General features: G+C 48.1%; 1 non-coding gene across 1 annotated transcript; it reads right to left on the reverse strand.

The window, feature by feature from the left end:
• Positions 1-2,040: 2,040 nt before the first annotated feature.
• TRNAT-UGU (transfer RNA threonine (anticodon UGU)) lies at positions 2,041-2,113 on the reverse strand. Its single transcript has one exon. It is a non-coding gene; the product is annotated as a tRNA-Thr (tRNA).
• Positions 2,114-10,629: the final 8,516 nt, after the last annotated feature.

Consider the following 10,629-nt stretch of genomic DNA (forward strand, 5'->3'; position numbering starts at 1 on the left):
TAGGTACAAGTTCTGGATAATATTTTAGAAGCCAAATCTGATATGCTGAACGAATGTACACAGGAAGGAAACCGAACCTCACTGACGTGGCCAATTGAAAATTCAGGGGAGGGGAAAGCATCCTCGCGGCCCTCCCCCATGCGCCACCCAGCCTCAGTGCGAATACTGCGTAGCCTCTCACCAGCAGATGCCACCGGTCCGGTAACTATGGGCAGAGAGAGGAAAAGGGGACAGCGGGGGAGGGAGCATCGCGGTGCTCGCTGCTACCCACGCAACAACAGGCCCCTGCGTGCCGAGGCTCTGAACCTGGAATATTGAGGGTGAGCGAAAGAGGAGTCTCACGACATCACCCTCCCCGCACGCCACAAGAAGTCCCCGCTGTTCGGGGCATAAGAACCGGCTCCGCCCAGGCTAGAAAGCAGCGGAATGAAGGTGCCTCGCAGCGCTCCTTGCCCCCCCACGCATCAACAGGCCCAAGCGGGCGGGCCCTGGAACTGGCACCCAGGATAGTAGAACAGCGAAGAGGGGGGGGGAGCCTCATGATGCCCGCGTCCCCCGCGCAACAGGACAACACGGGCTGCAGCCCAGGGATGACTAACCGCTACAGGCTCTGCCAGCGAGCAGCTAAAGGGGGAGGGTAGTGGCGCTCGCTGCTCTCCCCCCAACTCGCGACCAGGCTCATGACGGCCGGAGCCCTGGCATCGCCGATCTGCAAAACCATACTCTTCCGTTTGTGGAATAGAACAGCGGTCTATCATGGGATAGGTACTGCTGAGCAGCTACACGTCGAGGCTTCAACCCGCCCTGTTCGCAGAGCGAAGCCTTGTTGCCCTCGCTGACTCCCCTCATGCACTACCAGGACCAGGCCAGCGCTGGGCGGCGTGGCAGAGATCTGGCCAGGGATGAGGGATGACGGCCTGTGCCCCCCAGGAGCTGACCTTCCCCCCCCCCCTACATGGCGGACCTCCGCCTCGGCAATGGCCGGGCTAAGCAGCCCTGCCTAAGGATATTGGGGGGGGGGCTACGCACTCGCCGTGTACAGCTCCTGGAGGTCTGGTGCACACCTAAAAGGCGAGACGGGCAGCGGACAAGAGGCTGCCCAGTGGGCAGGGGACAGTATATGTACCCCTGTCCCCCCTCCCACTACCGGAAGTGGCCGGCCGGAAGTCCCCCTGGTCCCACGCCCAGGGAAACTAGGAGGCCGACTCCAGTGCCTTCCTGTCAGGCGCGCATCACCCATTGGACTCACAGGGCTTCAGCCCCCCCCCCCCCCCGTCATGTGTGGCAGCCCGGGATGAGACAGCTTCCTGGTGCACACACAGCCGCACCCGAGCACTTCACAGGTCTTTAAAAGACCATTTGCTTGTTAATGAGGCCTCGCTGTTGTTTCACCCCTTCTAAGAGCCCCTGCAGCTCCACTCTGGCTATGGCTTAAAAGATTCAGCCCCCCCCACCCCCCGAAGTCTTTTCTTAGCCCCCCCCCCCCGAAATTTGGCTCTAGTTGCGCCTCTGCTTCCTGTGGCACTAAGGCGGCCACCCTGTTGAGGGGCAACTGCGTGGCCCCCCGGGCAGCCTTGACAGAACCTGAACAGTCAAACCAATAACTTCTTGTAAATATTGTATTAATGACAAATGTGCACTCAAGAAGAATAAGCAAAGAGCAGTGTAGCTGACAAAGGCAATTTGGACATCAAACTAGAAAAAGTCAAAGTGTTCAAAGGTGTGACACAAACATCCTGTGTTCATGCTGTGCTTCTTAGGTTGTGTTGCTTGGTGTGTGATTGTGATGTGGGTTGTGTTTTATCTCTAGCTTCTACCCATCTCTTGACCTCTTGGAGCTTTTGGTTCTCTAGGGCAGGCTGAGCTGTGATTGTGGGGTCACCTAACAGAGGGCTGGGTTTGTGCCAGGAGTTTTCTTTTTGTTGGTGAAACGCGCTGTGGTAATAGAACAAGAAACGTCTTTGAAAACATTCATCTTAAGCCGTTGAACCAAATTCTGCAATTGGAAAAGAAAATAGCGAGCCGTGTGGAAAACATGTGAGGCCCCAGCGAGATTTGAACTCACGACCCCTGGTTTACAAGACCAGTGCTCTAACCCCTGAGCTATGGAGCCAGATTGACTCAAACGCTCACAGTAGTAAATATAAAGAACTGACACAGCACACCTGGTGGCGCAGTATGTGTTTTTTGCATTGCAGTGGGCGGAGTCACCAGGAGAGAGGCTTGTGTGAGTCCAGATGAGTCACAGAGAACAGGGTGTGAAACGTTTTGTGTCCAGAGGCTGCCCCACCTGACTGCACAGTGTGCTTCATTCACAAGAGACACCCTGCTCTGTGCTGTGCACAGCGGGAGCTGCACCCGGGCTGATGGTCACTAAAATGCACATTTAGGGGCAGATTTATGAGCCCCTTGCGCCACTTTTGCGTCACTTTTCCCATGTTAAAAGTGACGCAAAAGTGGCGCAAGGGGCTCATAAATCTGCCCCATAGTCTCGCCAGGGGATGCGCGTGCAGAACACTTCCTCTTTAACCTATGACTTTCCGAACGATTTCTTTCCATGATGAAGGCTCCGTAATTAGCCACGACCTGCAATAAGGTTTACATTGAAATATTTAATAATCATTAGGTCCCACCTGGATCAAGAGTCCAGATTGTAAGCAGTGCAGAAGTCAGACTTGACCAAAGTTTCCATTCCATGCTCCTTCAGATATAGATTCCAAATGCAATAACACGAGATACTGTTCAATCAACGCCCAATTACATCACACATCCTTTTAAAGCAATTACAGCGGAGAAAAAACACAATTCCTCCATTCTAGAGGTTTGCAGTGTAACAATGGGTGCAGCATTCCTGACACACCCAGGGTATCTGCATTGAGAAATGAAGCAAAGGGCCGGTCCCCCTCAGCCATTGGATGCAGAGTGTGTCAGTCTCATACTGGCCCGCCCACCTTTACCAACATTCTATGACTGCAGGGTCAGGCATGTCATTTTTTTTTAATTTATTTATTGCGTTTTTATATAGCGCGGACTTTACCCGAAGGTGTCAGAGCGCCTCACAATAGTAACAGTAACGTTACATGAGGAGAAAATTACAAGTGGGCATGTTACAAAAGCAAACGTTACGTCACATGAGGAAAAAGTGACAATTCTGCATGTAACAAAAGCAAACAAGATACAAGAAGAGGTAGCAAATGATATGTTACAAGAGGAAAAAGTGACAAGTGTGCATGTTACATAAGCATACAAGATACAAGTCGAGGTATAATACTGCAATAAGTGGCAGTCACTCCAAACACAAGAACACACTGGGAAGGCACTTCTATAGCCATGGAGTACAGAATTCCCTATAGTGAAAGAACTTCCTTGAGGGAATAGAGAGGGCGTAAATTAGATTTGGAAGTGTCTTTGAAGGAGGAGAAATTTGAGGTCAGTTTTGAAGGACCGGGAAGAGGTGGAGGTCCGGAGCTGAGGCGGAAGTGAGTTTCCGATTCTCACTGTGCTGCCTGAAAAGGATTGGGCCATCGATCTTTCCTTTTTGAAAGTGGGAGGTTCAAGCAATACATTTTCCGCATTACATGATGGTCTAGAGCCTCCAGAGAGTTTCAGTTTATTCGCCTAGTAGCGAGGGGAGGAGGAGTGCAAGGCTGTGTGGGTGATACAGGCAGTCTTGTAGATAGATCTTACCTCGCTGGGAAGCCAACGGAGGGAAGATAAAATGGGTGTGATGTGGTCGCTTCTTTTGGCCCCATATATGAAACGAGCTGCTGAATGGAGAACAGATTTAAGAGGGGACAGGTGGGATTTGGGGAGGCCAGTAAGAAGAGAATTGCAGTAGTCCAATCTGGAGAGAACCAGCGATTGGACCAGGGTTTTTAGGTCTTGCTCCGGGAAGAAGCGTCGAATCCCCCAAAGATGGCGCAATTGCTATCGAGCAGACTTTGCAATGGAATTGATGTGGGAGAGTAGATTAAGACTTTTATCGAGTATGACACCAAGGGATTTTGCGCTGTCGACAATGATGGGTTTATTGTTAAGTAGATTCATCCGATCCATCCATGAATGAACCGGAGGGGGAGAGAGTGAGGAGGACAGGAGGAGGAATTCCGTTTTGGAGGGATTCAGGATCAGTTGATGAGTTAACATCCAGTTTTGAATGGAGTCGAGAGTAGAGTTTAGGATGGAGAGATCGTGTGTGGAGGACACCTTAGGGTAGATTTGAGTGTCGTCCGCATAAAGATGACAGAGGATCCCAGATTTACTTAGGATATGTCCCAATGGTTCCAAATAGAGGCTGAACAAAGTGGGTGCAAGTACAGAGCCTCGAGGAACACCTTGACCTACCGCCAAAGGAGATGAAAGACTGTTCGCTATTTTGATCATTTGGGATCTATCAGAGAGGAAGGAGGCAAACCATTTAAGCACAGTGCCCTCCATGCCCATTCTCTGTTGAAGAGTGTTAAGGAGAGTGTTGTGATTGTCCATGTCAAAGGCTGCAGAAAGGTCAAGGAGAATTAAAAGACAAGACTCCCCTGAATCGAGAATCCGCAGCGCGTCATCAATTACTAGCAGCAGGGCTGTTTCAGTGCTTCAGTTTTGAATGAAGCCAGACTGGAAATTGTCAAGAAGATCATTGTCCTTGATATGACGGGAGAGTTGTTTCGCTACACATCTTTCTGTGATTTTTGAGAGACAAGGTAGGTTAGTGATGGGGCGGAAGTTGTTGAGGTCGTTCGCATCAGCGGTGGATTTTTTAAGAAGAGGGGTAACCTGCCTAGTTTTGAAGGAAACAGGAAGGGAGCCTTGACTGAGGGAGAGGTTAACCAGAGTGGTCCAATAGGAAAGAGAATGGGTGTAGAAGTCGATGGCAATGGCACTAGGGATGGGGTCAAGAGAATGGTTGGAGGGCTTTGTTTCGAGGATGCACTTGAGGAGGGCATCTTCCTTACGTCCTTAAGCTTGTGTGCCGCAGTGCTGATTGGTAGAACAGGTGTATGAGCCTCATGGAACATTTGGTGACAACTGTCCTTGTGCAGTGTGTGCATGTCCCTAAACACTGCACACTGCTTGCCCCCAAAGGATTTCACCCCTGACACCCTGGCTCAGTGAAATGCAACCCGCCCATTATACACAAGTGCTGTGCGGTGATGCAGAGGCGGCCAGTCTCCACATGCACAGGCCTGTGTGTGCCAGGAACCTGCCAGGCTGTGCAGGTCACAGGTTTGATTACAGCTGCTCCCTGGGACACCTCCGTGGCATCCCGCAGCTGACTCAATGGCAATGCTACAGTTTCTGAAGGCACTGCTGTCATCTCACTGGACTGCATTCATTCACGATCGTTTGCTGTTGTTTTTGCAGCTAGTTTGTCCTCCATCTTCAGAGGACATTAGCATAGAGTGGGCAGAATCAATATTCATGTAGTGGGAACGTGCTTAGATGCTGAGGCAATATGATGTTTAATACAACTATGCTCTGATTTGCTAGCAGTGTAATTCTTTTGCTCACACCATGATGATTTTGCAGAAGAGAATATTTTCCTATGCAAGAAAACTGTATATAAACCCTCAAATTTGGTGGTGAGCCAGATACCTTCCTGAAGGCTTTCCGATGTTCTAGGGATGCTGCCAAATGTCCTATTGATTTTGCTGCTTATTGAGGCTACAGAATGTTTCTGATTTTGCACATTAGCCTGTAATGGCCTATTCGTTGAGAGTCTTCATGGCAATAGCTGCATGAATCTGCATTTACCATTTTGGTACTGCACATTTTGAATTTCGTAGTAAATCTTTCACACTTCTAGTCCTGCCTTATAACTCAATTACTGAGTCTGCCCTTAATTGACTGTATTTTTGATAGGCTGTATGGTGCCTTATTTCGGGGAGACATTGCCTCATGAAATTGAGGTTTGACGCCATCTCCAATTCAGCAACCCGTTGGCGTGCTGCTGAGGTAATATTTTTGGGTTTACAATTTTTGGGTTCCCAGTGCCCACAATGTCAACAGATAGAATCTGGGCACTGCTGACAAAGCATTTAGAATTACCAACCATCCTTGACTACTCTGCATTTGGGGGGGTCAGGCTGCGTGTCACATGACCTATTGCAGAACACCACGTATCCTGCTCCCATGAAGGTTCTGGGGAAGCTCCCAGAGCCCAAACTAGACATGTGAATTTTTTCAGATCAGGTAAGCCATCAGAAGAAGGTGGACAAACATGCCAGCAAGTAAGATGTGGCAGCCTCCACGCGGTTTTCATTTCACACGGTAACGAGGGCTGTATAGAGGGGCGCTAGGGGCCTGCATGTGTTTACATGATAACTGGTTAGGAGGTCCATCACGAAAGGCGTCCTGCACAGGCCACTTTAGGGAAGTGCAGTTTACCTTTCAATATTCGAATGCAGAAAAGGTGGGACGCTGCAGTGAACCAGCCCTGACCCAGCAGGGAACCACCTGTAAACCTTCCCATGAGCACGAAACAGTTCACTGCAGGTAAGAGGATACAGGCACAAGGAGAACATGAGTTTCCCAACCTCAAACAATCTGTCAAATTTAAGAACCAAGGGCCAGATTTACAAGGGGTTCACACACACAGTGCATCAAATTTAAGAACCAAGGGCCAGATTAACAAGGAGTTCACACACCCAGTGCAGGAAGTAAAGTTGTTGTGCTGCATTGAGTGAACGAGAGAGAGCAGAACTGAGCCATATCTCCTAAGAAGTGGCAAACCTCTGCTCTCTCCCTGCACTGTTCACTTTGTGCTGCCTAGTGCCAGCGCAGGCACCCTTGCGCCATGGTGCCAGGCAGTCTGGATTGTGGTCAGCATAGTTTTTATGCAGTAAGGGGTCTGCATGGAGAACAGAACAGATGGGTCTCTTTACTTTTCCTGTGAAGCGGTAGCTGCTTTCCTACCTGCCTGCCCTGGACACGAAGTCTGCGCTTGGTGACGGTCTCCCTCCCGCCGCCGCCTTGTCTTTGCGGTCGCCGTGAGGAGAGGGGACTACACTCCCCAGCATCCCCTGCGGCGGAACAGGAAGCCGCCCCTTGTTCTTTCGCGCCTGGAGGCGCTACAAACAGCAGCTGGGTTTCCGCCTCGCGGGACCGCGCGCGGGCGGCGCCGGGCTAAGCCCGGGCAAAGGGCGGGCCCTCTGTGGCCCTCAGTGACCGAGGTAGGCCGGGCCGGGCCCGGTCCCTTACTTTCCATATATATTTATTGTACTTTGTTACACTGTTAGTGTTTGTTTGCATTCGTGCCCAATTAGAGTAGTAGGGTAATGTGATGCAAACACTGTGATAGTTATACTGCACCCTTCCTGCTGCGCCAGTGACTGACTCAACTCCAGATTTTATTCATTTTATATTGTCACATTTCTTACCAATTACTGTGGAAAATGTCTAAAACGTTACGTTCAGGAAGGGTAGTGGGAGAAAATCCTGCCCAGACTTCAACTACCTTCCATATAAAAGACAAGGATGAAACCATCCCACCTTTAAAAAGACAATGTTTGTTATCTGAACTTTGGATGCCATCTGGTATAAAAAAGCCAAAATGCGCAACTCCACACAATCTTGATCCTAAAGCCTTGGAAGTATATGCACCAACTACCTCTGTGCCTCGATCTTTCCAGGTCCAGCAGGGGGCCCCCCAAATCATGGTACAAGGGTCTCCTGTGCGGGACTCTACAGATGGGAAGTTGATGAATATAAGTGACCCAGTGCACATACCATCGACCCCTCAGTTCTCAATGAATGACAGGCAGGGGGATGACCTGTCTGCACTATCCATTGATTTGGAACTTTGGGGACGTTACGTTAGCCCTGCTAAAGTGGAATCCCTGGAGCAATTTAAAGGTCAGGGGGGAGCCACCCCATCAGGGTTAATGCTGTATAGTAGCACCCCGTTGCTAAATAGCCATGAGATTTCTGACTTGTTAAACTCTTCCAAGAGCCCTGACCTCAACCTCCTGGATAACATCCGTACTGCAGAAGCACGAGAAAAGCCGATCTCCGAGTCTATGATCGCGCTGGAACAACTCCTTGCCTCAATCTTGTTGCTTCTAGGGAAGTTTGTTGGCAGCTCGGATTGCATCCTTGATTCAGTTACCCAGATATTAAAGGTATTGCTGCAGATAGTGCCGGATGCGAGTAAGGTCATTCCCCCTAAGTCTGAACAAGCTGCATCTGAGAGGAAACTTAAAGACACTAGAAGCGAACTAAATAAGAAAAATGAAGAGTCTTCTATGGTCCCTCATAAGGAGTTGACTTATACTGCAGCCTCTAACTGTATCAAGAATTTAGTCCTGGAGATAGAGGAGGAGGATGAAGTTTTGCCAGGACCTAAACCGGTTCAGGAATTATTCCCAATCTTTGTCTCGGATGGTGGAAAAGACCTCTTGGTCGATAAATTAGAGGTCAACAAAGAAAAGAGAACATATGGTAAACAAAAAAGTACCAAAGCTAGCAAGAGGAAACCCACACGAAAGTATAGAAAGAAGAAGCAACGGAGGATCATTTTCCAAAAAAGCCCAGAGACAAGGGAGAATGAAATAAGGAATGGGGAATCCTTTTCTACTGCTTTAAAAGTGGACATTGGTGTGAATTTACCCTCTTCAGCTTTGGTGGAGGAGGAATTTGAACAAAGCAGCCTGCCTCCCCTGGAGGATTTACCACTTATTGGGGGCTCTCTCCCAGGCTCTCCTTCTCGGAGTGCTTGTGAAGGTCCAACTTCTAACTTATCTGGGTTTTTAAACCCTTTGGCCCCCCCCTTTGTGGTAACTATTGACTCTGAAATGACTTGCCCTCCGGCCCGGCCTGCAAGTATGTATAAGGCTCCTGTGGATGTGCGTGTATTAGATTTCGTCCCATTATTTGATACTGACCTCTTATTGAATAGAGCCTGGCTTCTTAAGTGTTTTAGTGAAATTGAATGTCTCTATCACATCCAGTCTAGAGACATTGAACTGGTAACCTTGTTGGGTAGTAGTCGGGTTCTGAGTACTCGGGTGAAATTTTATTCCCCCATTATAACAAATCTGATACTAGAACAGGCCGAAAATTTTCAACGCTTAGGTATTGATATACTACCTATATCTACCCCAGGCAAGCCAAATTTTTTCGATAAGCAGGGGTTGAGGGGTGGTGAACAAAACGGGGTAACCTCTCCTCCTCTGAGAGACCTGAAAATTTGGGTATCCAGGGGAAAACGTATAGTATCGCACGTGAAGCCTCTTCCACTAATTGAGAATTCTATACATAATGATGATAATAATCGGTGGAATTGGCTACATAGTGCACTCTCAACAAAAAACAAGGATAACCCCAAACTGTTCCACCATCTTTAACCCAGCCTTAAATATAATTTCCTGGAATGCGGCCGGATTCCATAGCAGCCCGGAGAAAATGACTTTTTTATCTACTCTGGAGGCGGATATACTATGCATTCAGGAAACATGGTGCACAGATAGGTTAACGCCTCTAAAAGATTTTTATGTTCTGGAAGTTCCGGCTGCACCCTCAAAGAAAGGGCATGCTAGGGGGGGGCTTGCCTGTTTACTGTCAAATAAGTTTCAATGGAGATTTTCACATTATATTGATCCCAGTAGACTCTTCCACACAATAACTCTAGAAAATATGTTCTATGACAATATAAAATATTCCATGGTAATTTTTAATGTGTATATTCCGCCTGAGGAATGTTTTAATGATAATTTGCAGCGGGTTCTCCAGTACATGGATAAGATAAAAAATTCGCCCCCTTTTCCTGTAACTTTGCTTATCGGTGACTTGAATTGTAAAGTTTCTAACGCTAGTCTAAACCTTTTCAGGGATAAAGCTAAGGAGGAAGCATACTGCATCCCCCAGACGCTCTTCCCTGAAAATTTAAAGACAAATAAAAGGGGGAAGATTTTGCTAAAAGAATTAGTGATCGGGGATGGCATTATCTTAAATGGTAGATTTCCATCCGACGCCCCCGCAAGCCATACCCATAAATCCCCCTTTGGGTCATCAATTTTGGACTATGCTGTCGCCAGCTATAGTCTGTTCCCCCAGATTCTTGACTTAGAGATTATACCCACGACCCTGAGCGACCATAGTATACTGTCATTATTAATTGCATTAAACTCTATGAATACGGCGTCCTGGTCGCTAAAGGGCAGGGAGGCTACCTTCCAATCGTCATCTGGAAGATGCTTCTGGAATAATGCTGCCATTAATGGGGTCCAGGAGTTACTGACCGATACCCTTAGGGAATTAGAAGAGTGGAACGGAAATGAAATAGTTTGTTTTGAGGAATTCATGGCAAAAATTTTATTGAATGCTAATAAAACTGTTCCCCCTAAGAAAAAAGGAGAGGTAGTTTCTCTAACTCTCCGTAAGCTGAATAGGGAATTAAACAAACTTATCCGGGCACAGTACCTTGAAAGGGTATTGGAACGTGGGAAAGATATTGCTAGGTTAAAAAGAAAGAGAAGCAGACTTAAGCGAAAAAGTAAAAGGGACAGGGAGGATGAAGTATGGATTAAATTAAGGGAATCTGCTGCTTATGGCAACAGTAAAGATTTTTGGGCAATAATCGGGAAAGGATGTGGTACTCGTCACTCCCCTACTCCCGTAGTTATATCAGAAGATCTA

Source organism: Triturus cristatus, chromosome 4_1, assembly GCF_964204655.1.
Source record: "Triturus cristatus chromosome 4_1, aTriCri1.1, whole genome shotgun sequence".
Classification (NCBI taxonomy): Eukaryota; Metazoa; Chordata; class Amphibia; order Caudata; family Salamandridae; genus Triturus; species Triturus cristatus.